The 27,726-nt window shown below is 41.0% G+C and overlaps 1 protein-coding gene across 1 annotated transcript in view; it reads right to left on the bottom strand.

The window, feature by feature from the left end:
• The window catches only part of SMAD1 (SMAD family member 1), a 73,235-nt gene that overhangs the window by 45,047 nt on the left and 462 nt on the right, over nt 1-27,726 (bottom strand). The gene's annotated exons all lie outside the window — the stretch shown is intronic.

Below are 27,726 nucleotides of genomic sequence, written 5' to 3'. Positions count from 1 at the left end.
CACATTTCTACCCCTTCAAAATTCCTTTACATCCCTGTGGCAACTGCACAGAAAAAGTAATATTAGGAAAGCCTATATTTCTAGCCATCATTGAAGTGCATGAAATTTAGCAGCTGGAAACGCCAGCATCATATGACTAGCCAGCTCTCTCTATGGACATGCACCATAGTCTGCTTTAGGACTGCTTTTTTTTAAAGTTACTTACATTTTGCTACGCGGGATAATCTATTCAAAATAAATGGGACAAAGACAACACACATTTCTAAATTAATTGTGTTGAAACTGTTACACACTGAAGTCTGCTATGAACTGCTCTAACACTGAATTCCAGTGTCAAGACAGTATTAAACTAAAAAAAAAAAAAAAAAAAAAAAAAAAAAAAAAAAAAAAAAAAAAAAATAAAAAAAAAAAAAAAAAAAAAAAAAAAAAAAAAAAAAAAAAAAAAAAAGGATAGCATAGGTGGAGTTTTTTCATTTCCAAGAATTATAAAGTGTATCCATGGTTCTGAGCTTTTGCCAGTACATTCCGTTTTCCTTTCTACCACTTTTGGGTTTTGCAATGCATCATTTCCTGTATTACTTTTACACAAAGTGGTCTTATCAGTTTAAAGAGCAAAATAAAGTAATACGAGTCAGCAGATGACATAGATTTTCTCCTCTCTTCCCTCGAAAATATATGTGCCCTTCTGGGGAAAAAAAGTGTCTGCGCAAGTCACTACCAGTCCTTGAAGATAAGTATGTTTATCCCAAAGGTATTGTACAATCAGAAAAATAAGATGATCTCCATATGTTCTTGACCCCGGTTTAAAGGAAATCTAGTTCCTGTGCAGTTAGCAACCACTCCTTGTGTCAAACCACACATACCTTTATTTGTGTATTCTGTCTATCCCAACAAACTTGTTTCAAATGCAACTACCTCTTTGTATTTTTTCTTCACTTTAGCTAGCTTTTATTTAGTCTTTGGACTTTTCAGAAATACTTAAAAACAAGCAGTTTAAAACAAAACTGCCACAAACAGCTGTGTTACTTGCTTTGTATTTAAACAAAACTCAGCTAGGCAGCTTCCCTAACAGCGAGATTTTTCTTTCTAGCATCCAATGAAGAGACAATTATAACTAAGAATCTGTCAGCAACACCGAGTGACTAGTTTGATGGTGAATATTTTACTGCCTTCAAATGCCCACAAGACAGTCTGGAGGAATCTATCTTCATTTGGATAAGAGGTTGGTTTTTGGTGGGTGTGGAGAGGGGTCAGAACAATCAAATTACCACCACTGATGGAGGAAGGGAACCAACTCCTAGCCCCAGGTTCAGACAAACGAGGTGGTAGCTTTGACTCTTGTACTGACTTTAGTGTTTACTTTAGTGCTCAGTGGGGCAGACAAAATAAAGAATTCCAGTAAAAAGGTTTTAAAATGTGTACAATTCAATAAAAACCAAACAAATTCAGGCATAAAAATTGTGAGACTGCCAAGGGGGAGTGGAAATCAAGGAAATCCACACAACCCCTAAGAGAGGTTTTTTTTCCATTCATTTTTCCACACCTAGTTCCATGGTTCTTTTCTCAATCTTCATTAGTTATTAATGGCATAAAGAGATAATACAACAAGGGGTTTTAATTTGCTTCTTAGAAAATAATCATTTGATTCACTTCTCTGAAAGAAGCTCACATCTTTACAGCTAGGGTGACCAGACAGCAAGTGTGAAAAATCAGGACAGGGGTGGGGGGTTTAAATAGGAGCCTATACAAGAAAAAGACCCAAAAATCGAGACTGTTCCTATAAAATCTGGACATCTGGTCACTCTATTTACAGCAATTCATTTCTTTCAATACAATATTTAGCACTTGCAACAGAGAGTGGCTCCTCCCTGCTTTTGTTTCCCACTTTGCTCCCTGCAAAAATATTTTCCCACACAAAACTATGCCCTGGTCTACATATAAAATTTAGAGCAACCTAGTTACAGCACTCAAGGGGGTGAAAAATTCATACACCACCCGAGTGTTGTAGTAAGTTGACCTAACCCCACGTAATGTAGACCTGGCTAGGTCAACAGAAGAATTCTTCTTTTGACCTAGCTACTACCACTTGGAGAGGAGGATTATCCACCTCAGTGGAAATACCTTCCATCTACATAGGGAGCATCTACACTATGGCACTACTGCTGTGCTGCTGTAGTAACCATACCAAAGTTAGTAGCTTCTCAGCTAAAAGGTGCTACAACAGAACAAGATAGCATGAAAGCTTAGTTTATAAAAAGCTCTCCCTTTGCCCCCATTCTTGCAGCAACCAGTGAAAAGATTTGTTTTTAATTCATGTTGGAACTAGGTCATGGGAGAATTGAATTATCACTGATTCAATTATAGCTGTAGGTGTATATATGCGGTATGAGCTATTAATACAAATACCATGGATCAGAGTACTGCACTGCAATGAACCACAGAATTTCTCTCATTTGTGTGTAAGTTTTACACAATCTGTATATTAATTTTTGTGTGGAACATTACAGAAGAGAACAGACCATTTTTCACACCTCCTCTAAACTCGTACCCTCTTAGGATCCTTTAAGTGTGGCCAACTATGCATACCCAATCTTCCTTCAGTGGGAGCGGAGCCTCAAAGTGGGCAACAAGAGGTTTTATTGTTGGTAACACAAGCTTACCCTTCTGAGCTACAGATTCTGATAACTTTACTTACACTAAAGAGCAACTTCACAAGTGCTCCTGGTGAAGTCACTGAGATTACTCAGGGAGTGAAGTACCATCCAATGGGCCCAAATTAACAGCAAAAACAAGCTAAATCCTGAAAGAACAGAAAAGCCTCTAAACCAAATAATTTGGACTACAGCCTGTCAGTTTTACAGACAGTCAGTTCAGATAAACTCAATTTATGACCATTTTATAATTAAAAAAAAATAATCAAAGCTTGTAACAAGCTTGTAAATCACAAGATAAGCATTTTAGACACCAAATTCAGTACTAAAAAAAAAATCAAGAGGTAAAAAGGAGAAAATGTGTCTTTCCTTTTATCATAAAGCCCCTGGTGTGATTTTTTTAAGTAAACACAGAGATCATTCCCTTTCCTGACAGTAAGAACTGTCTTTAAAAAACAGGTGTTGTTTACAACAATAACAAACACACATCTGTGTGGGTGTGTTAATACACACAAAGGCAGGATAGCTGAAACCTCTTCCTATATTTAGATCTGTCTGGTCAGCTCTAATTGCATAATTTAATCAGGACCCTCTGCAGCGGAAATACATCCATATTCATCACAGGCATCAAAGGAAACATCTTTACAAACTATATCCTTTTACAAACCAACACATGGTCCCACGCCATTCTCCCAATTGTTTAATTCCTCCTTTGGGAAGGGCATGGAATTTTATTTCTTTTTATCAGTTGAAAAAAAAAAATCACTTCCCTCTAATTCTGCAGGGTAGGGCAGGAGGGGTTTCCTTCACAGGTGAGCTGAATAAAACTTGTTGATTTGTCACTTTCAGGAATTTTTATTTTTTAAATGGTTAAAATGTACATTTAAAAGGCAAAGGAAAATTTGAGAAGCCAGATCATATGTTAAAATCAAGTTTGTAAAACACAAGATTTATTTTGTCTAATTCCAGAAGGCAGCATAGTCCAGTGCATATGACATGGGACTGGGAGATGGAATAGAACCATAGTCTGCTGGTCCATTTTAGGATTTGCCTACAATGGGATATTTTGCATCAGAATAGCTATATCAAATGCAAACCCAGTGAAGCTGCAATGACTTTTTACACTAGTACAATGAATCTTCACAAAGGGATTGCACTGGTGCCTCTATATAGTACCAAAAACAAAGTGTAGAAAAGCCCTAGAACTCTTCTAAAGTCTGATCCTGATCTCATGTATCAGAGATTAAGTAATTTATCTCTACACCTCAGCCTCCTCATCTCTAAAATGGGGACAATGCTTTACCAAAGTACACGACAAAATCTGAAGGAAAAAAATAAATGTATTTATGCAGTAGAATATGTTTTAATCAAAGCTCAGCAACACAGAAACAGGCTTCTCAAAACCATGCCAATATTATTTTTAAATAATCCTTTAAAATATCTGCTTTTAATAATTATCTTTACAAACTCTTGAAATAGCTCCTTCCCTTCCATTCTACTACTAAATTTTTTTTAAACATAGCTACATGCATAGCATTTATCTCCAAAGCATCTCTTAGCAAGAAAATTCTCTAAATTATTTTTTTCAATTTATAGAATCAATTTTATAAAACTTTAAATCACCTTTATATTAAATACAATATAGATCAGTCATTACTCTATCTCCTCAGCTACTTCATTTTAAAGAAAGATCTGAGTTTTATTAAATCCTTCAGTTAAATTGTCCAGCAGTCCCTTTAAGTGTTGTAATAAGAACCCATCTGACCCACAAATGTAGCATTCTGGACAAAGAAAGTGTTTAAAGACAATATAGCTTCAAAAGCCAAGTTTATACAACCACTGAAATAAACATCAAGATCTGCCAGATTTCCACCCTCCAATGAAAAGTCTGTTTAACTACTGTACGGCATTAGTGGTCTCTTGAAAACCAGGACTGGACTTCCATATTTCATTAGACCAGCTCAGTCTGGGCTTACAGAATAATCAGTGAATAGCAGCTACACTTTCAAATTGCAGAAAAAGTGTTCTTTGGCACTATCTTTTATTCAATATTTGTCAACCCACCTGAGTATGCCATACTCTTAACAAGCAAAAGAGGCAAAGATGGGAAAGTTTGGAATTTCTTTATAGTTCATAAACTGAAGATTTTTTTTAAATTGGAGATTTACAGGAGAAACAGCATATCCATGCGCCCACACAGCGCTTGGTAGCCTCAGGGAAGACCAGATCAGAAAGCTTAGCTATTCATATTCAGATCATTCATAAACAAAAACAAAAAACAAAACAAAAAACCCTAATAATCTCAAAAAACCAATCCAACCAACCTACTAGATCCCAGGTGGTAGTGATCAAAACTCATGTTGTGATATGAGAACAAACATATTGGGCTTGTCTACGCTAGAAAGTTATATTGTTTTAACTATACCAGCATAATCCCCCTAATGTGGATGTTGTTTATCAGTAAAAGGTGCCTTACGCCATGTGGAAGGGGGAATAATTATACTTGATATAAGCCACCTTTGTACCACTATAAATGCAGAAACACTAGGGCTTTTACCAGTATAACTACTGGTTTAATGGAAGGAAAAAAAAAAAAACCCACCAACCACACCCTTAACCAAAACAGTTCGACTGAACTATAGACCACTGTTATCAGTTTATCCCCAAATTGGCAAATGACCACTGGACACAGACACCATTTGAGACTGGTACCTTGTGGGTAAGCAAGGGCAAAGACTGAATAGGTGGGAAAAATCAAGACAGTCTCATTCCTTGAGGTGGTCCCTCCATATGAGAGTTAAGGCACTAAACTTCGGTCTGGTCTATACTTAACTCTTTTACCAGCATTGTTATGCAGGTTAGGAAAGCAATTTTTTTTTACACTTACATAGTTAAGCCAGTAAAAGCCCTAGAGTAGATGCAGCAATAGAGGCAGTGTTACCTAATGGCTAGGGACTTGGAAGACCTGGGTTCTATTCCCAGCTCTGCCACAGACCTGCTGGGTGACCTTCAGCAAGTTATTTCACCCATGCCTCAGTTTCCCTATCTTTAAAATGGGGATAGTGATACTTTGGTAAAGTTCTACGAGATCTACTGATGAAAAATGCTATACAAAAGCTAGATTATTATAGCTTATGCTGGTCCCCTGAAATGGCATAAGCTATACCAGCATAAACACTTGTATATTGCTATAACTGCATCCATATTAGAGCTATACCAGTACAATCACACCAGCAAAACCCTTACTATTGCCCAAAGCAACTGTCCCACACCATGCAGGAGGGTGGCAACATAGCTATAGGCAATTTGGCATTGACAAGAATCATGCTGCTATTGCTGCAGGGCTCAAGGACAAGTGCACTCAGGCTGAAACCTGCAGCACAAGCCCGTACTACTCATTGATCTCAACCAGTCCTATGACAAATGGAGACTTTGTAATCACTACCTCCAAGGAATGATACAGCAAGGGTCCATGAACCTTGGATGTGCTCCTCCTTTTTAATCACAAACAGAAGGGCACAGGCCTATATTTGAGGAATAAAATAAAGCTAGAAAATTGATGAATGAAGCAAAAATACCTATCACACCCTGAAATCAAGGTATATACACACACAATTGCATGCCTGCTGTTTTCCTCTGTCCTGGACATTAAGGCCTTGGAGGATTTTGTTCCAAGGGACGGAAGCACCGATATACAGACAGTAGCGAACAGATCATACAGCGCACTGCAACAGGATAATTTTAAAGGAAGTGAAAAAACATGCCCCTGCTATGCTTACAGGAAATATAGACGTTTTACAATAAAAGGAAACTGTTACAGTATATTCTCCTGGTCTTCTGGTTGCTTCTGTGGGTTATTTTGTTTATGTTCTAGGAACAGGAATCAAGACAAGTAAAAGTCACTAGATATCATTTTCTTATCTGAGCTTCTCCATTATTAATGTGCCCTACATTATTCTAAACCAAGAAATATTACTTGGGATGCTGGGTGCACTTGCACCTTTTTCACACTAATTGACTGACAGCAGACAATCAGTTCTCCTCCAGGACAACTACAGAACTTCAGTGAGCTCCACTAACATGTAACTGATTAGTTACTGACACTTTCTGACTTAGCTAGGAATAGTCACATGCCAAATCAGGTCCTCTCCCCTTTGCAGATAGACCCATATAAAGCTAAGGACAAGAACTGAATTGCATGAGTTTTTGCTAACTGGTCATGCCAATATCTTTTCCTGCCCCACCACCACCACCACATGCTGACAACTTGTGCTTAAACTTTTATAGTAACAGGTGTTCAAGATGATGTACTCTGTGCGGATCCCATTGTAGGTGTACATACACCCCGCATGTGCAAGATCACAGACTTGTGACCAGCAGCATCTGTTGAGGCCGTGCATATGTCCTACGCCTCCTCATGCTCGTGTACAAGGCAGTTGCAACAATCTCTCAGTTCCCTTGCAATTTGAAGCCTGTGGTAGTTAAGAAAGGCAAAATAAACAAGTGTGGCAATAGAACCAGACCATCCAGACTATCTACATAAGAAAGCAAACTCCTGGAGCACGTGTAGTAGTTTCTTCTTTTAGTGGTGGTTTCAGCAAGAGGACAGTAAGCTTGATCGACAGTTTAAATAAAATCTGAGAACACCTTAGGAAAGAACTTCAGGTGAGGTCTCAGCACTAACTTGTTCCTGTGGAGAGTTATAATTGAGATTGGCCATAAGCATTTGAAGCTCGCTCACTCACTCTCAGCTGAAGTCAGAGCCCACCAACAAAACCAAATTTCAGAGCGAGGTCATGTGCGGAACATTCTGAGAAGGACCACACTGAGGTCGCAGGTTCTCTGACTGGTGATGTAAAAGTTTCTTGATAAACTATAATACCATGGGGTGAGAAACAACCAAATAACTATACAGACCAATGGCAAGGTGAAATTGCCATGAGGTAGCCTAAATAGAGCTGAGTGGAAGCGCAGCCTGCTTCAAACATAAAAGGTAGTCATGAGTCTTTAGTTCTAAGGCCTGAGCAGGGTCCAGATCATGCTTGGACACCTGTATTGAGAACCTCTTCCATGACTACATCCATCTGATGATATTTCCCTATTCTGAACAAGAATTTCCTGGACCTGGAGGAAGCAGACCCTATTTGTGGTACTCAGCCAACCAACAGCCATACTGTCAGATGCAGTGACTCCAGGTCTGGATATAGTATCAGGCAGTGGTGCTGTGAGATCAGGTCCAGACAGCCCAGAAGCTGGATTGGTGACTGAATGGATATTTTTAAGAGATCTGTCAGTCAAAATTGCCTTAGCCAATAGAGAGGCAATGAGAATGACCATGGCCTTATCTCTGCTGATGTTGGAAATCACTCTGGGAATTAGGTGAACAGGTAGAAAGGCATACAGCAAACCTCCATCCCATTGTAGGAATGGGCTTATTCCACCTAAGGAACAAAATTTATAAAACATTGTCCTTGCTGGCAAACAAGTCTAGCAGGGAGAATCCTCAAAGACAGAATATCAGCTCCACTATCGATCTGTGCAAGGACTATTCATGGTTGGTCACAGATTGTCTGCTCAGGACATCCACCAAGTTAGAATAATAGTAATATTAGGGTTGGAAGAGACCTCAGGTGGTCATCTAGTCCAATCCCCTGCTCAAAGCAGGACCAACGCCAACTAAATCATCCCATCCAAGGCTTTGTCAAGCCAGGCCTTAAAAACCTAAGGATGGAGATTCCACCACCTCCCTAGGTAACCCGTTCCAGTGCTTCACCACCCTCCTAGTGAAATAGTGTTTCCTAATATCCAACCTAGACCTCCCCCACTGCAACTTGACACCATTGCTCCTTGTTCTATCATCTGCCACCACTGAACAACCTAGCTACATCCTCTTTGGAATCCCCCTTCAGGTAGTTGAAGGCTGCTATCAAATCCCCCCTCACTCTTCTCTTCTGCAGACTAAATAACCGCAGTTCCCTTAACCTCTCCTCAGAAGTCATGTGCCCCAGCCCCCTAATCATTTTCGCTGCCCTCTGCTGGACTCTCTCCAATTTGTCTACATCCCTTCTGTAGTCGGGGGGACCAAAACTGGACGCAATATTCCAGGTGTGGCCTCACCAGCGTCGAATAGAGGGGAATAATCACTTCCCTCGATCTGCTAGCAATGCTCCTACTATGTGCGGATCCCATTGTAGGTGTACATACACCCCGCACTATCTGCTGGCAAAGCCCAATATGCCGTTGACCTTCTTGGCAACAAGGGCACACTGTTGACTCATATCCAGCTTCTCGTCGACTGTAATCCCCAGGTCCTTTTCTGCAGAACTGCCACTTAGCTGCTCGGTCCCCAGCCTGTAGTAGTGCATGGGATTCTTCCTTCCTAAGTGCAGGACTCTGCACTTGTCCTTATTGACCCTCATCAGATTTCTTTTGGTCCAATCCTCCAATTTGTCTAGGTCACTCTGGACCCTATCCCCACCCTCCAGCATATCTACCTCTCCCCCCAGCATAGTGTCATCTGCGAACTTGCTGAGGGTGCAATCCATGCCATCCTCCAGATTATTAATGAAGATACTGAACAAAACCAGCCCCAGGACTGACCCTTGGGGCACGCTGCTTGATACCGGCTGCCAACATGGAGCCATTGATCACTACCCGATCTAGCCAGCTTTCTATCCACCTTATAGTCCATTCATCCATTCCATACTTTTTTAACTTGCTGGCAAGAATACTGTGGGAGACCATATCAAAAGCTTTGCTAAAGTCAAGATATATCACGTCCACTGCTTTCCCCATATCTACAGAGCCAGTTCTCTCATCATAGAAGGCAATTAGATTGTTGTTGACTGTCAAGAGGTGAAGTGCCATTGGTCAGTCTGTTCCCCAGCAAGACATTAGACAGGATGGTTTCAGTGCTCCCAGCATGTCATTGCAGAGCTGGCTTGGTGGTTGGACCCAACAAACCCACAGAGAGGTACCCTCCCTGACAAAGACATGTTGGGGCAGGCTGGGGAGTTCATTGGACCATCTACGAATTCAAAGGACCTAATCCGTAGACTTTTCTGGAGTTAGAGATGACTGTCCTGGAGCACAGAGCTATCAGGTTGGCTGTGTGGAGCTCTAGCATGTCCTCTGGAATTTGGTAGTGCAAAACTTCATGGACAACACAGCTATGCACTGCATTAAAAAGGGGGGGGGGGGGGCACCTTCTCTCCCCTGTGGTCTGGGAGGCCCACAAGTTCCGGACTTGCTGGAGGGGCTGCAGGTGAAGTCCGGTAAGCCATGGTGTCATGTACGTGCATGCTGACATGTGGCTAATATTGCAAGACAAGTCCATGCTGTCGTAGTCTGTTTTAATGTCAGCTGAAGAATGAATGGATGTAATGTCTGGAACCTGTCCTCCTCAGGTGGATATGCATTTTCAGATCTGGAGTTCAGCACGGTTCCTATGAGGGAGCAAGAGATGATTTTATTATTATTATTATTATTCATTATTCACCAGCAGGCCCAGCTGAGCAAACAGGGATAGAGCACATTCCAAACTCGCTGCAGTCTCCTGCTGTGATTTCCCTCTGAGCAGCTGGTCATCCGGATAGGGATAGAAGTGAATGTCCTGGCTTCTCAGGTGGGCCACTAGCACCAGTACACATTTTGTGAAGACTCTTGGTGCTGTGGACAGCTTGAATGGCAGTATCTTGTACAGGTAATGAGTTTGCTCCCCCCAAAATGTAGTTCCCCAGTGATCTGAGGGTGGCCCTAGCATCCTTTAAGGAGCAGAGCGCTCATCAGTTCTTTTATTGAAGATCTCCACCTCCTTCAAATGGAAGGTCTTGTATGGTGTCCTGGATCTTTCCTGATGCTAAAAGCCAGGAGGCCCGCCTCATGGGCACAGCCAGTGCCATCAACCTGACCATCAGAGGCATTGATTGCTGCCTGTAAGGCTGTTCATTAGAGAAAGCCAGCTGCCTGCCAGATCTCCTTTAACTCCTCCCCAGCATCCTGTAACACTTGCTTCAAGAGGAGAGGGATCTCTGGCAAGCTCTAGGGTCACTCTCAAAGGACAGCAAGGAAGTATCCCTGCTTGACACTGGGAAGAAGGTATAGTGTGGTGGTGGGGAGGAGAAGTATTCTTTAAACAGTGGGGCTGAGGGGTGATGTCTCTGCTTCAGAGTCCAGTGCTGTTAAGGCCCCCAGAGGGGATCTTGATGGCTCCTGGGGGAGAGGGGGGCTGGACCTTCGTCCCATAATCATCACCACAGTAAATACTTCATCGGTGCCATTTTACTTAGTGCCACCCTCCAGGCACAGATTTAGGCATCCTGTCCTTGGAAGAGTGATTTATTTTCTCCTCTCTATGGGCAGTACCTCTCTATGCTGGGAGCTGTGTCTGGCTCTGCTTGGCCCTTCTTTTCAGCCTCATCTTTGTGTTGAGGCACCAGTGCAAGGTCCAACAATAGCTGTTGACTGAGGAGCCAGTGCAGAGGCCGAGGCCAGCGCTGAGTTTATTGGCACAGATGTCAGAATGGCAGCAGTTTCGGGGTTGAGATAGCAGCAGTTGGTGCTGACAGCCCTGGTGCCAGGGTAATCAGAGTCAATTTGACCGATATCTATTTTGACAGTTTTCTTCTCTGCCTTCCTTTGCAAGACTCCTTATGTGGTGTCTGCTTGAAGGGGCACTTGCCGAAAACTAACATTTGAGTTCCTTGGAGGTGCATGTCTCCTCCAGGTCTGACGTGATACACTAATGCACATCAATCGCTCAAGTAGACATAGTTGCAGCCATATGTCCCTAGACTTGCAAGTCCTCGACAAGAAGGATTTACACATCTAGTATTTATCAGGGATGTGGCTCTCTCCCAGACAGAAAAGGCATAGGCCAGGGGTTCTCAATCTTCTTCTTTCTGAGCCCCTCCTCCCCCCCCCAACATGCTATAAAAACTCCACAGCCCACTTATGCCACAACAACTGTTTTTCTGCATATAAAAGCCAGGACCAGCATTAGCGGGTAGCAAGCAGGGCAACTGCCCGGGGGTCCCATGTCACAGAGGGCACTGTGAAGCTAAGTTGCTCAGGCTTCAACTTCAGCCCTGGATGGCAGGGCTTGGGGCCCCAGGCTGCAGCGGGGCAAGGGATATGAGTCCATAGCAGGTCAGAAAGGGCTTCAGTCTTGAAGGCTGAGAGTCCAACATGGCAGTTGGCTCAAGACACATCACCCAGCTGTACCTGAGAAAATGGGGAAAATCTTCCTGTTTGTTGGGTGGTCTGTTTTGTTCTTTGTTTTTTTTGTCAGAAGTTTCCAAACGATATAGTTAATCAAAGATAAGGGTGAATCAGTATTTCTTCAAACTATGCATAAAAGAGGAGTCTGAAGTAAGAGAAGGGTAGCAGGTCAAACAGTCACCAGGTTCCATCTTGCTGCCATGGACAGTAAGGGGGAACTGCAGGAGGGTCAAGGCTGCTCCACCCTTTATCCCCTTGTACAGGAGCATGAGGTGGCACAGGTCACATTCACGGCACTGACAAACACCTAGTAAAAAAAATCCGATCTTTGGGCACCTACATACTCAAAGAGCCACCTAAGCTTTCATTTACACAAAACAAATAACTCCCTCACCCAACAGTGCACAAAGATGACTTTAAATAATAAATCGAAGGTTTTGTCTACATTAGATAACTAGTTTGTTCCCCCTCAATCACTTGAAATAAATGCACTTTACATCCATACAAAGAGTTTCTTCCTGCGATAATCAGGGGCTCTAAGGGATGTTCCAAACAGGCCTTGATTTTCAGGGATAAACAACTGAGTCTGAATTATTTCAGTGCCCATGCAGACCAAGCTGCCTGATAAAGTGTTTAAAATAGTTCTCCCACCATTGGGGGACAGGGAATGTTCAGAATAGAGCTATCAGCTACAGCTCACAGCTGCCTCTGCCAACAAACCTTCTGCAGTTCATCAGTTCAACACTCCTGCCATTCCACTCTCCACCTATTGAAATACTCGCCTCTCCATAGGTCTCTTCAGCTTTTCCCCCCAACCTCCAAACTCGTGTCCACAGCTGTACAGCCACCTGTGGTTTGGTGAATGCAAGCCCCATTCTGAAGGTTCACTTGGAGTTGATCAAATTGTGACCTGTAGTTACAAAGCCAGGGGTACACTATTTTTGTCAAGGTCCAAGACCTCTTGATCAAGGTATAGTCAAGGTCCAGATGCCAGAGAAAAACAACAATAATAATAAACAAGTAAATAAAAAGATTTGGGGGTCCATTCAAAAGCACCTGGCAGTCTGGATTTGACCCCCAGTCTGCCTATTGACTACCCCTGACTAAGCCAACTGTGTTTTGCCAGCTGGCGAGAGCATTAGTGCGATGATAAAGGTCAATTCTAGGAGATATCAGTCCAAGGGCTTGTCTACATTACCCGCTTGATCAACGGGCAGCCATCGATCCAGCAGGGATTGATTTATCACATCTAGTCTAGACATGATAAATCGACTGCCGAGCGCTCTCCCGTCAACTCCGGTACTCCACCAGGGAGAGAGGTGCAGGCTGAGTCGACGGGAGAGTGTCAGCCATCGACTTACCGCAGTGAAGACACCATGGTAAAGTAGATTAAGTATATCGACTTCAGCTACGTTATTCACGTAGCTGAAGTTGCGTGGCTTAAATCGAATCCCTTCCCCCCACCCCCGCCGAGTGTAGACCAGGCCTAAGATGGCTCCACTGTCCCTTGCCCCATTACTGACTCCCAGCCTGAGAAAAGTGCCCACTTTCCCTGCTACAGTGCTGTTCTATTAAAGAGGGCAAGCACTAATCGAACAACATCCCGACACCCAAAAAAAAAGGCAGAAACCAGCCTTCCCACCTGCCAGTTAGACAGGAGATTGAGAAGGGGGAACCCTGGTGGAAAAATAGGGCCTTTTCTGTGGGAACATTATGAGGGGCTTAGGTGCCCCTCCCCCCACCACTCTACTCTCAGTCCACAAGCCACAGGTCGTTTGCCAGATGAGGACACAAGTGGGTAGCATTTCTGGTTGGGAGAATGGGAAGTAGTGGAAGTGTGTGCATGGTCAGGAAGAGACTCTCAGCCAATAAGCTATGGGAAGTTCACTGGCAGATTTGTCTGAGGCTTTAGGACAGTTATATCAAGGCTAGGTTCTAGGTGCACTACAAATGTTAATAATGGTGTACCCAACTATGTCAGGTATCTGATTACATCAGACAGGGCTTTATGCAGTTCTGTCTACACAGCAGGATATATAAGCCAGGGACATACTTATGAACCATCTGTTAATAAGAGCTGATTGGAAAATATTTGTCCTTTATTTGCAATGGAAAAAGTATTGACTTTTGAAAATTTTCAATCAGCTCCATTGACTATTATATGGAAAAAAGCTGTGTGTGGATTCAGCCATATTACCTTCTTACAAATTAAAAAAAAAAAAAAAAAAAAGTGGTTCAGCCATTTTACTTCTACTTTGTGCACAAAAGCAGTTAAGCAGATTTCCCCCCCAAAAACTGTCTTGAACAAGTTATTCACCTCAAATAAACAAATCCATAGGTCCGATACCAACTGATAGGTGACTAGAGAAGTTCTGTGATGCTTCTAAAACTGTCTAGTCCAACAATTCAATTCATTAGGACAGTAACTGTACTGGTTACCCTAAAACTACATCCAAACAAAACACACATAGCCAGTTTAAAATACAAGTAGACATTTTTCCTAATCACTGACACTATTACCTTTTGCAACACTTAAATGGCAAGCACTTGTAGAATTGTAGAATGACTATTACAATAAGACAGCACTGCAATACAATTGTGTCTTTATATACAAAAACATTCAAAATACATGGTCCACATCCATATTTTAATAATAATTATAGATAAACATGATTTCTCTGCAACGATACAGGGTTTGCCACTACCAGTCCCTCTGACATATAAAGATGCTTCACTGTCTATACAGAAAAATGGGGAGGGAAGTCAAACCTCTCTGGGGTGGTTTGTTTTGTTTTGTGTGGGTGTTTTTTGTTTGTTTGTTTTTGTTTTTTTAAAATAGCAAATCTCAGGTTCTCCCTTCTCTCTCTTAGCTAGAAACTCTGGCATATTTGGGACTGTAACAAAATCTCCCTCCCAGCAAATGGAAGAATAAAAAGTATTCTTTTTAAACTGACAGGTTTCAGAGTAGCAGCCGTGTTAGTCTGTATCCGCAAAAAGAACAGGAGTACTTGTGGCACCTTAGAGACTAACAAATTTATTAGAGCATAAGCTTTCGTGGGCTACATATGTTTCACTCTATATGCATCCGAAGAAGTGGGCTGTAGCCCATGAAAGCTTATGCTCTAATAAATTTGTTAGTCTCTAAGGTGCCACAAGTACTCCTGTTCTTTTTAAACTGGTGGTTCATTCAAATGCCCCAATCAGGATCCCACCTGTGTTAGGAGAGGTGCAAACACAGGATGACACTACCCCTGGCCTAAGGAGTTTACAATTGCAAATTATTAAACAGAAATTTCAAGGAAGCAGAAAATATATTTAAATAAATTTGAGGCCATTTATACAGATAATAAGTGGCAAAAAAAGTGTTTCTTTAAAGGTGACCTAAAAAGCAAAAGCAATTGCTTCCTAAATTTCCGTATGAGAAAAATCTCAAAAGGCCTTGAAAAAGGCAGGAGGTGGTTTATCAATTCCCTGGACTCTGCAGTACTTGAGACTCATTAGCTTACAGTGGTATATCATCGTCAAACATCTTACTCCTCCCTCTTTCCTTCATTAGCAGATGTTTGTAGTAAAGCCAGCCTTTGTTTTTAAGAGGACTCCTAAATGGATTCTTAAAAGTTCTGCCAGCAACTTTAAAATTAGTTCCCCCTTTGTTTTAAGTAGCAAGAGAAAGGCTTTTCTACTGATCACAAGCCATCAGATAAATTTAACAGTATTATTTTGAAAAGAGTAAATATGTTCTACCTTAGTCCAGGTCCACACATGGAAGGCATTACCAGTATTCTAGCATGGATGAAGCTTATCATGGCAAAACTGCACTTTTATCAGTATAGCTATATCAGTTCCATTTAGGCTATGTCCACACCGCGCTTTAGTCGCTATAACTTTTGTTGGCCAAGGGTGTGAAAAAACCCACTCCCCTGAACAACAAAAGTTAATGGCAAAAAGCGCCAGTGTGGACAGTGCTTTGTCGGCGGGAGACACGCTCCTGGCAACAAAGCTACCGCCCCTCGTTCGGAGTGGTTTTATTTTGTCGCCGGGAGGGCACAGCTATACCATTGTAAGGTGTGTAGTATAGACATAGCCCTAGACCTCATCATCTCTCTGATAGATGTAGTTACGCCAGCAGAAGTCTGCAGTATTCGCCTGGCCTTGGTAGATGTTTTAAGGAGCTGCAGCATTCCTGATTGAAATCTTCATCTCTGACTAGATAATTTCTGTAGCTGTCTTGGGGCAGTAACTTAAGTGATATCCAGATACGACAGAGTGCTAACAACAGCACCCTGATCACTGATGGTGCTGCAGCATGAAGTAGGCTGCCAGCTCAGCTATGAACAGTTAAATACTTTCTACTGTAGGAACATAAGCACCTGGGTGGTAATTACTGGGCTCACGCTGTAATTGGGAGGATATAGGTAGAAGGAAGAGGCAGCAAGGGGGAGCTTTCTACAGTGTTAAGACTGAACGCAGAAGCTATATTCTTAATGAAATATTACAGCTAGCCACAGAACTTGTGCAATTGGCTATAGCCATTGTAATAGTAGGGATGTTGGTGCATAGAGAGATAGCAGGAAACAAATTGGCAGACAAAGGCAAAAAGTAATATTAATCATGAACAAGTTAACCTAGTAATCCCCTTAGCAAACTGGAATTTAAACACCTAATCAAAAATGAGCTAAGGAAGGAATGGCAAGAACTGTGGGCAAATGAAACAAAGGGGAAAAAATTCCAAGAAGTACAGTATGTCCTACATTTGACAATGTTGACATAATCAAAGGCCCTAAGAAGAAGAACAAAGTGGCTCTATTTAGAATTATATCAGGGCATCGTAGTAATTTATTTCTAATTAACATGCACAAAAATAAATTATGTATGACATGTAAAGGTCCATGCAGCAACAGATACTTTTGAATTGTAAAGACCATACCAATGATAGGAGCCATTTATATAGAAAAATAAGAAGCCTTAAAAGTAACAACATTTTCCTTGCAACATTTATGAAAAATACAAGGAAAATGGGGCTCAATAATAAAAGCTCTTCTGCAATTCTTTAAGAACACCAGGAAAGGCATGAGAACCTAAGTCATGAAAAAGATACAGAAGTACAGTGCATTCAGCGATCACAGACTCAGGAACCAAGTCTGCTACTCCACAAAACCAAAGAAGGAGCTCAGAAGGGAAGCTCAGAAAGTGAGCTGTGCTGAAGAGGGAGGCTGCGTGGAAAAAAGCTCCTACTGCAAGGTGCCTGTGTTATGTTTTGTGAGAGAGAAAACAGTGGAAGTATACAAGGTACACATAGTGAAAGGAAAAGAGCCTTGGCGTATTTATGACCATGAGGTGACAGAAGCAGACTAGACAGCACAGCATGCTGGGTAACAGAGAGCACTTTGTGACACCATGACAAGGATTTTTAGCAATAATTCATATTTGCAAGGCACTAGCACTTCACCTTGTATTGCATTCCATCCCTATCCGTACATCCTTGTCTCTTGGTTCCTTGGCCAACTGTTTCTCTCTCCCAGAGAGAAACTTTGCCCAAGCTGTTTTTGAATAATCAAACAGTTTAGCAAACACTTGAACCCTCCTAAGCTACCATTGTTTTTTGCTCTGGGTTACTAAAGGTCAAACTTTTGTTTTTTAAGTGATCTCTCTCCTATCTGTCCAGAAAGCATGCTTCAAGGCTTGAAACTAATATCTGTGTTTTAAATATTTCAAAAGAGACTTCTCTAGATTAAATCTAATGCTAGAAGTTACACAAACTATAACTTACATGTTTAAGGTAATACAAACAAAGACTTTTCCTCTACCTCCTACATCCCAAATGGAAGCACTGAACACATCAACACCAACAGGAATAATAAAGGGCCTATTATTAAGGATGCTACACTGCAAAACCAGCAATGGGCAAAAATGCAAAACAGGAAGCTGTAATCGCTGAGACGGTAACCTACACATAGCTAGGTTTCCTAAGGTATTCAACAAGGTTAAAGTTTACACCTTTTAGAAAAAGTACGGTTCATTGTATTCACCAGGTCTTCATTCTACATAGTTCTACTAAATAGGTCACTGATACAGTAATATCCTCTATGAACCAATGTAGGTCCCATCCTCACTAGCACAAAGCTAATGGAATTAGATGTCTAGAGATCAGAGAAGGAGACTGCAAATCAGGAAACCCTCATCCGATGTAAATCAACATCGACTTCAAATGGCATTGATCTATGCGAGCTGAAGCTGGTTACACAACTCTGATTTTAAAGTTGATTTAGCTAAACTGTTGGTCTTTAATCCAGTGAGAAAGTGCCTAGGGCCTGTCTATGCTGGAGAAACTATCTTTAGCACAACAGAAGCACAATACAGAAAACCAAAGAAAGTGTGCTATCAAATACAAGGACTTCAGGCTCATTGTATATCATAAGTAGTAAGACCTGAAGACCTTAGAAGAATATGGTGTTTTCACTAGTGAGACAAACCCCACAGTTCAGAGATTTTGCACTGTTAATCATTTAAGAATTCAAACTGCTTTATTGAAGTGTGTTACTCTGGATGGAATTCTCACAAGAACAGGTTCTCTCTCTGTTTCCTACTTTTGATCAAGTCAAAAATATCATTAGAATGGCCCTTCACCTTACTTGGCTTCTCACCAAAAATGAGAAAGAGCACAAAAAATAACCAAAACTTCTTAAGGCCTTAAAAGTCGAACGGGCTTGCTCATCCCATCTCTTCACTCCTTATGTTCTCAACATTTCTCTGAGATTTCTGTAAGTTTGCCATCATTTTGCCTCCTTGCATCATATACATCCCTGGGAGGAAACCTTCATTTTCCAACTGTCCTACCGCTTTGGTGAGTGACTGAAGGACCAGATAAGAAAAGAGAGACTATTTTTCTCTCTAAGGCAGTACAATTACAGGTAGAGTAAGTATTAAAAAAACTACCAGCTCTCCACACTAGACTACATTCCCATTCAAAAAAAGCTACAGAAGTGACAAAACAACATATTGTTGTTGCAAAGTTTGTATAAAGTCTTTAGTCTCAAAAGAAAAAAAAGGACAACTGCATAAACAGCGTTATCTGCTTTGGTGTACAACGCCACTCACCCCATAATAGTAGGAATGGGACCAGAATCTTCCCTAATTTAAAATCATTAGTCTTCGGCTAGACCATTAACACCTTTCTTGTCTCTCACAAAACTGCTCAGCAACCTTAAAAGCACAATTGGGCAAAGAATGGGCAAAAAAATTGTTTTGCAAGCCATTTTTCTTTGTAAAGAAACAAGAATGCAAATGTGGTTTGTGATTCTCTGGTATGCTGGGGATGGCCAGTGGAAAGGGGAGTGAGAAAAACCTTTTATTGTTCATTATCTTCTGTGTGTCATACCTAAAGAGACTGATAGGAACTCAATCATGCCCCCAAGCTTACAGAAAATTACTAAAGAATGATCAGGAGGAACAGCAAGAGATTTAAGAGTTTCAGCAAGTCCTCGATTCACTTCTTACTCAGTTATGCTTTGGAAACAAATATGAGAGCCTCTTTTCCACTGTATCTAGGAAATAAGCAAGTTGCAACCTGTATATTTCATCCATTAATCAAATCTGCTTTACATGAGAGTCTTTAGCCATGGGTGCATGCAAGGTAGGAAGCTTTCAATTTTAACTACTTTCCACCTCAAGCCACACTGAAACCTAATTACATAAAGAGTGCAATGTATTGGTAGAATAAAGATAAATATGCAGTTCATTAACACATGAATGTGAACAAACACAGCAAATGTTTCCCCTCCTCCCCCAAACATGTTTACATGTGGAAACCACAACAGGATTCTTTAGACACATTTCACATTTAAGCCAACTTTTCTGCTTTAAAAAAAAAATGGCTACATACTAGTTAGTTTACTTTGATTCATTTATATACAAATGATTCTCCACCTAAATAATTTCATTGTGTCACCTCTCTATTTGACCCAATTAATTACAGCAGGTTTAACATTAAACACTGCTGATTTTAGGCAGACAATTCACGTACATGCACATTAACATGGCATATGTAAGAAGTATGAGAAACTCAAAGATTTACTATAACCTAATGTAGTGAATTTAAAGTAAGTCTCTACTGTAGAATAATATGCTACATATGCAGTATGCTGCAAATACTGCTAATTTAATGTCTTATATAAAATGTTTAAAATATTCATATTATACAAGTTTGAAATGACATTAGCATTTGATTCTTCAATGTGTCTAATTTTGTGTGTATAAGACTATAATCACACAACTGTAGCTAGTACCAGCTCTATTTGTCCCTCCCCAATTAATCTATAATTTTTCCTGTAATTAAAATTGCCACAGTAGTCCTAACAATATTCTGTGGCCTCATCAACACAGAAATTGCATTGCTTTAATTAATGAGTTAAAAAACCCCAATTCAGCTAAATCAGTGCAAAGCCTACATATTAATGCAAGCTAACTTGATATAACCCAGTTGAAAAGTATGCCTATGCAGGGCTTGCACTGGTTTAACTAAATAAGTTCCTAACAGATTTTAGTTAAATTGATTCACTGTATAAGACTAGACAATGCATTACAAAAGCTGGCTATAAATTCTGAAACTCAATTTATACTTTTATCTTCTAAAAAAATAAAAAGCAACAAATACTACCTTTGCACTTACCTCTGGGTACAAAATCTTTGCGATAAGGAAAGGTCTGTGAGCTTAAAGCCGTTACCAATCACTCCCCTATTCAACTACATTGAGTGAGGAGGGGGAAAACAAATGAGGCACTATCAAATTATCAAGATAAATGTTTTTAAATGCATACTCATTTCTAAGTTATGCAATACTGTGCTGATCACTTTGGTGTAACATTTTAATAATTTCAATGACAAAACTTGCAAGTTAAATATTTCTGAAGAAATAGTTAAATTATAAATTTAGACTATCTGCAATAGACAGCTCTAATTAAGACTGTCTGCATTAACATATTTAGACAATCACATCTGTTGCCATGTAGGAAAAAAGTCCCTCTTCTAAGCACAAAAATATGAAATAATGCTTTAGAAATTACTGGTGAACCACATTAATGATTTACTCATATGCCAAGTCAGCAGTAACACTTGCCTTTGGATAATACTGCTCTGAACAGTACCTAAACATAATTTTATGAAGGCATGTTTAAAAATAATTTTCTTTTCTCCTTGTATTCCAGACAAGGCCATGTCTACATGAGGAAATTGACTGGAACAGCTCCAGTATAATTTAGGGGTTCTGGAATAACTCCCTATGTGGACACTATTCCTGAATAAAAGCAATTTTATTCTGTAATAGTAACTTCACTTCCAAGATGAAGTAATTATTCCACAATAAAGTCACTTTTATTTCAGAATAGAGTGTCCACAGGGAGGCCGGGGTCATTCTGGAATAGTTAAATAAGAATAGTTATTCTAGAATAAATGCCTGTCAATTTCCCCATAAATCTACAACAGAAATTCAACTGAACAAATAAACACTCTCCTACCACTGCTCTAGGATCTTAATTATCTTGCAACTGTTTAAGCATGCCAGGTATTTCATACACAACATTGCTACACTGGACAGCCCTGGAGTCACCACAATGTTAAACTGTCATTTCAATGGAAGTCAAGTACAGAGGTGGTGCACCAGTAGCCACATTGTAATATTAAAATATCCCAGGCACTAAAGATATGGCTGCGCAATTAAGTATCTAGTTCAATGCACTGTACTATGAGGAAAGGCTGAAGGAAGTGGGTATGTTTAGTTTGGAAAAGAGGAGATGGGGGTTGGGGGAAAGGGACATGATATCCGTCTTCAGATACTTGAAAGGCTGCCATAAAAAAAAAAATGGAGAAACATTGTTCTCTTTTGCCACAGAGGACAGGACAGGACAAGAGTCAATGGGTTTAAACTACAGCACTGCAGATTTAAATTAAATCTCAGGAAAAAATCTTAACTGTAAGAACAGTAGGACCATAGAACAGATGGCCTAGGAAGCTTGTGGAAGCTTCTGCACTGGAGGTTTTCAAAAGGAGGCTAGATCTTTCTTGGATGGTTTAGACAAAACAAATCCTGCATCTTGGCAGGGGGTTAGACTACACCAGTGGTTCTCAACTGGGACGCTCCGAGCAGGTTTCACGGGGTCCGCCAAGCAGAACCAGCATTAGACTCGCTGGAACCCAGGGCAGAAAGCCACAGCACCACTGCATGAGGCTGAAGCCCGGGGCCCTGAGCCCTGCCACCTGGGGCTGAAGCAGAAGCCTGAGCAACTTAGATTTGCGATGCCCCATGGTGTGGGGCCCCTGGCAATTGTCCTGCTTGCTACCCCTTAACGCAAGCCCTGGCTTTTATATGCAGAAAACCAGTTATTGTGGCACAGGTGGGCCGTGAAGTTTTTATAGCATGTCTGGGGGGCCTTAGAAAGAAAAAGGTTGAGAACCCCTGGACTAGATGACCATTGCAGTCCCTTCTAATCCTTTGTTCCCACAAAGACTAGTTAAGAGAACCACACTTCATCATATGCCTCTGATCCAATTCAACTATGGGGCACATTTAGAGCAAACAGAAATGTGCAAAAAACTGAAGTCACACTGGGTAAGTCTACATTGCATCTGGGAGTGCACCTCCCAGCCCAGCTCCACAGACTTGTGCTATCAAGGCTCACACTAGCACAGGGGTGGGCAAACTTTTTGGCCTGAGGGCTGCATCGGGTTTCGGAAATTGTAACAAGGGCTGGTTAGGGGAAGCTGTGCCTCCCAAACAGCCAGGCATGACCTGGCCCCTGCCCCTTTTACCCCCCCTGCTTCTCGCCCCCTGACGGCCCTCCCCGGGACCCCTGCCCCATCTGCCACCCCCCCTCCCCGCTCCCTGTCCCCTGACCGACCCTGGAACCCCCACCCCTGACTGCCCCCTGCTGCCCCATTCAACCCCCCCTTCCTGACTGCCCCCCAGGACCCCTGCCCCCATTCAACCCCCCGTTCCCTGCCCTCTGACTGTCTTGACCCCTATCCACACCTCAAACTCCCCTGCCCTCTATCCAACCCCCCCTGCTCCCTTACCACGCTGCTTGGAGCACCGGTGGCTGGCAGCGCTACAGCTGCGCCGCCCAGCTGGAGCCAGCCACACCACAGCGCAGGTCAGGCCAGGCTCTGCAGCCGAGCTGCCCGGCCGCCTAGAGCATTGAGCCAGCGGCATGGCGTGCTGAGGCGGCAGGGGAGGGGGAACAGCAGGGGAGCTAGCTTCCTGGGCCAGGAGCTCAGGGGCCGGGCAGGAGGGTCCAACAGGCTGGATGTGGCCCGTAGTTTGTCCACCTATGCACTAGCACATTAAAAATAGCTGTGCAGCTGGGGTTGGAGCTCAAGTTCTCAAGCCTGGGGGATGGGGTGGGACCACTGCCTGAGCTGCTACATCAAAGCAACATCTGTCTACACAGCTATTTTTAGTGTGCTAGCACAAGCCCCAATACCACATGTCTGTGGATCCAGTCTGCAAGGCTCACTCCCAGATGCTGTGTAGACATACCCTTAAATTCTGTTAATCTGGGCTCTTTTGCATTCCTTGGAATTGGACTATTTTTTGAAGTGTTTGGCTTTTCTTCCCTAAAAGACAGCTTCCTTTATGCAAATGAACATTTGTTCTCCACTGAGATTGTATATCTCTGTAGTCAGCCATCAGCCGTAAAATTCTGTCCCTCTTCCCACTCCATACTTCACCCTACAAGGGAGTATGATCTTTAAAGCCAGAGGCCTGTTCTACACACACTTCTTGTGCTGGTATAACTATTTCAGTTTGGGGTGTAATTTTTTTTTTTTACCAAGATAGTTATAACAATACAACCCCTTATGTAGATAAGTTATATTAATACAAAGGGGCCTTATACCCGTGTAGCTTAGGCCCCTTCCGATACAGTATGCCTTTATACTGTCATAACTGTGTCCACACCAGGGAGGTTAAACTGCTTTAACTATACTGGTTGCAACTTGTGTATGTAGATGAGCCTTAAGACATTCACATCATAATAAAACATGCTTAACAAACTAACGAAGTTTTTGTTTTAAAATTTACTTTGTTTTTTTAAGCCAAACAACTTTTAGAAATTCAAGAACCAGTATCCAGAAAGTCTTCTTTATAAAACTGGGTGGTTCCAATTATTTCAGACATCCTTACACACACACACACACACAATAAAAAAGTAAAAGGGATTTCTGAATACTAATGTTTAGATTAGTTCTGCAGGAACTGGAATGGAAAAAGACAGTATAACTGGGCAACTTGGTCAAAAAAAATAAACCACAAATAAAAAGAACATTAGAAGAGTCACTTCATTAACCACAAGGCAGTCTTTGTGACCTCATGTCCATTTTCACAGGTTTTACAGTCCCTCTTTCAATAAGGTTATTTCATTAGTCTGTTTCACCACAGCACAAGAGAGCTCCTTATCCACATTTTACAAATATTTCTCCTAAAAATGGGTTTCAATGCTTTACTTGCAGCTCAGAAAGTAGCTTACCTAAAGGGCATCTTGTTCTGATCGGACTGAACGTGTCTCTTCAATCGTCCCGTAATATTCTATTGATTTTCTAGTGCTTTCCATAGCCTCTCACAAATCCATTTTAATCTGTAGTTATCACAGATAAATACAGAAGGATGCAAAAAAAACCTAGTTTCTCCCAATTAGCAGAGATCATATATGATACAGTGGTGATTTCACACAAGTCAAACCAGACAGCAATTAAGTCTACCACCACCAAAATACCAAACCAAAGGTCACAGACAAGAGCCACAAGCAGGATTTGCCATGTGTGCATTGTGAAGCTTTTACTATCAGTACAAATAGCAAGAAGATTTAAGATGCTTAACATACAAAACAGTTAGTTTATGCCATTAGAAACTAGTATGCCACAGATAAACTATTTACAGGAAAAAAAATCTGTTTTAAAAATCACAGTTGACTTCACTAAGGAAAGTAGTGAGCTATTGACAAGCAGGATTTAAAATCAGTTAGTTTTTAAAATAGGTCTGGTCATATAATTCAACATATGATCAAGACAATATACCACTCAGTTCTACAGAAGCATTTCAACAGATACATTCAGAGTCACTACTTCTAGTAGGATAAAGATCACTAGTAGACTAGGAAAAAAGTGTTAAACCATTTGCCTGCTTTCACCACTTTGTGTAGTCAGCAAGTAAAGCTTGATCATTTTTGAACCTCAGGAACTGTATAAAATTCAGCTTTTCCCCCACCCAATAAAAGAGATATGGTCATTCTCCATTTCAATTGCTAATGACTGGGAGAAGGAGGTTAATAATCAGGGTACCTCTGCTCACATAATTCCTCTTCATATTTCAAATTCTCTTTATATAAAGAGTTTTAAGTTATACACATGGTGCTCTCTGCATCACGCATTTTTGAAGCATAACGGGCCATGCCACACATGCTTGCTTTGGTGCCCCCATAATGTGGTTTAATTATGATGACTGAACTAATAGGCTCACATCACAGACTTTTACAGGTTGACCCCATGTCATTCTGATGTATCATTTTGCACCAGTTCAGTGCTGTAAATCAATTTAAGATCTCCAGCACGCTGAAAAGGCTGGTAATGATGCTTTCTCTGCAGTCTCTGGGGACTCCACATTATACACAACTTACATTATTTATAAAGCGGAGATGATGCCTCCATTAGCCTTGTAAGACTACAGAAATGAAGGTTTTTGTATACACACAGCTTGGACTGGGTAGTGCACACTATTGTATTTTAAATATAACAATCAAACTTATTACTCCCTACTTTTTTTTTTTTTTTTTTTTTTTTTAAAACATGGCTTCTAAATTTCAGTCTTTAACTTGCACCCATAAAGTGGCTCAGAATTTAAGGAGGGTCTATAAAAATCACTCCAGTATTTACAAAAACTGGTGCAGCAATGTTATTAACCATTGCATCGCTTCTCTTTACATGTCATCCCTTTACTTACTGGTTTGAACTCAACACTATATTTCTCAACTTCCAAACTCTTGAATTGGTAGATACTACTTATACAGAAACTGAAGGATCTCAAGCTGTTTATCTAGTCTCTTTCCTCCACTGTACTGGATCAACCAGTACACAAAATGAAAAGTGGAGAGGACAGCATAAGGAAAAAAGTGTATTTGATTACATACCAAGGGAATGGAGGGGTCAAAACTAAAGCAAGGACAAATCCCTACCCTTAGGGTAATCTGATCTTGCCTTGAACTGATCCTTTCTGGAGACTATGTAAGGCTCCTGGATCACCCAACTCCAGAGAAATCTCTGTCAAGCCCCAAGTTATAGTGTGAAATTAATCACAAGATGAGAGTCTGAACAGCAGCACAGGAATTTCAAATATATGGGCTTAGGGTTTTTCCATCTCAACATTAAAAAACCCTAAAGTCAGCCACCACTGTAAAGGAGTCACAAAAATGAAGTATTTAATATTTAAACAAGGTGCAATGAGAATCTTCTACCAACTGCCCTGCACAGAACTCCTATCCAGATTGATATTTTTACATTGTGAGTTGCAACTGGAAGCAAGTCACCAATAAATCTAATGTAGTAGTTATAGACGAGATTAAAATCAGTTTTAACACAGCAAGTTCCTTTACAGGATTCACTCATTGTTTGACACACTGAAGTGCAGACGCGTGACCACATGAAGACTAGCAGAATTTAAAGAAAAGTGGTCTCTGTGGGTTGTTAGTCTCAGTTTTGTGTTTCATGTTGTGTAAAGTACAAAATCACATACAAGCTAAGTCTTACAGGGAAGGAGAAGTCAGAAGAGGCAAGAGTTGCCAGTTTTTACATGTAGAGCTGTCCGAAACATAACCTTTTAACTAAAATGCTAATTTCTAGAGACATCATATCCTATTATGTCTGCCATAAACTAAGGATGGGCATATATTTTCTTTTATTTGAAATATACACCAATGGAAAAAAAAGTAGAATTAGATGTTTCTGACCATCAAATACTCCACCCAAGAGAAGGGTGGCACCTATTCTTAGATGCAATGAACATCAGTTCTTTTTCCTAAAGTAAACTACAAATAAGCATATGCTCTACAAGAAAACTGCAAAATCAGCTTGCACATCTTCTGTATTTTTATAAACTGCTAACGAAGGGACAAATATTGTAGTTCTTAATCAAAACTCCCACTGACTTCATTAAAAATGATAGGGTCTGGCCCAGCTACTTTAGAAAGCATGATTGAACACTTGCACATGGACATATCTTAATAAAATTTAAAGATACATCTATAGCTGGATAATCTCATTCTGTAAAGTAGAAGTAAATTGAAAATCACATTGAGAGAAGAAAAATCATGTGCATTCAAACCTCCTAATAATCAGAAAAATTTTAAGTGAACTTTCCTTGACCTCTAAACAAATCTTGTTGCAAAAAGCAAATCCATTAGGAGGAACAAAGATTTGGACTAGCCAAGTCATTAGAGAAATGCTTTTCCCAAATAAAAACAAAGGGCATTTGCCTTGTGTTAGCCAGAGCTTTACAGGAACTGTTACAAGTTTCTCCCACTTGGCTTTGAACACAATGGGGCCAGGACAAAAGTCTGAAGCAGCAGAAGCCCCAGGAATAGGGTTTTCTAACGAGAGGGGAAAAAAGGGAGAGAGGAAGAGGGAAGGAGAGAGCTCTTGGCGGGTCTATTTTCTCTTCCTCCAGCCCAACAAAGAAATCTACCCAGAAACTTTAAACCAAGGAAGGCAGCAAAGAAGAAAGCACAGAAGTCACAGGTTTCTCTCCAGGCATCCGCAGAGACGCCATCATGCTGGAGAAAAACCCTGTCCCCCCTCCAAAAAAAAAAAAAAAAAA

Source organism: Terrapene carolina, unplaced genomic scaffold (genome assembly GCF_002925995.2).
Source record: "Terrapene carolina triunguis isolate 2854851 unplaced genomic scaffold, T_m_triunguis-2.0 Scaffold66, whole genome shotgun sequence".
NCBI lineage: Eukaryota > Metazoa > Chordata > Testudines > Emydidae > Terrapene > Terrapene triunguis.
This window is presented reverse-complemented; position numbering and strand designations above follow the sequence as displayed.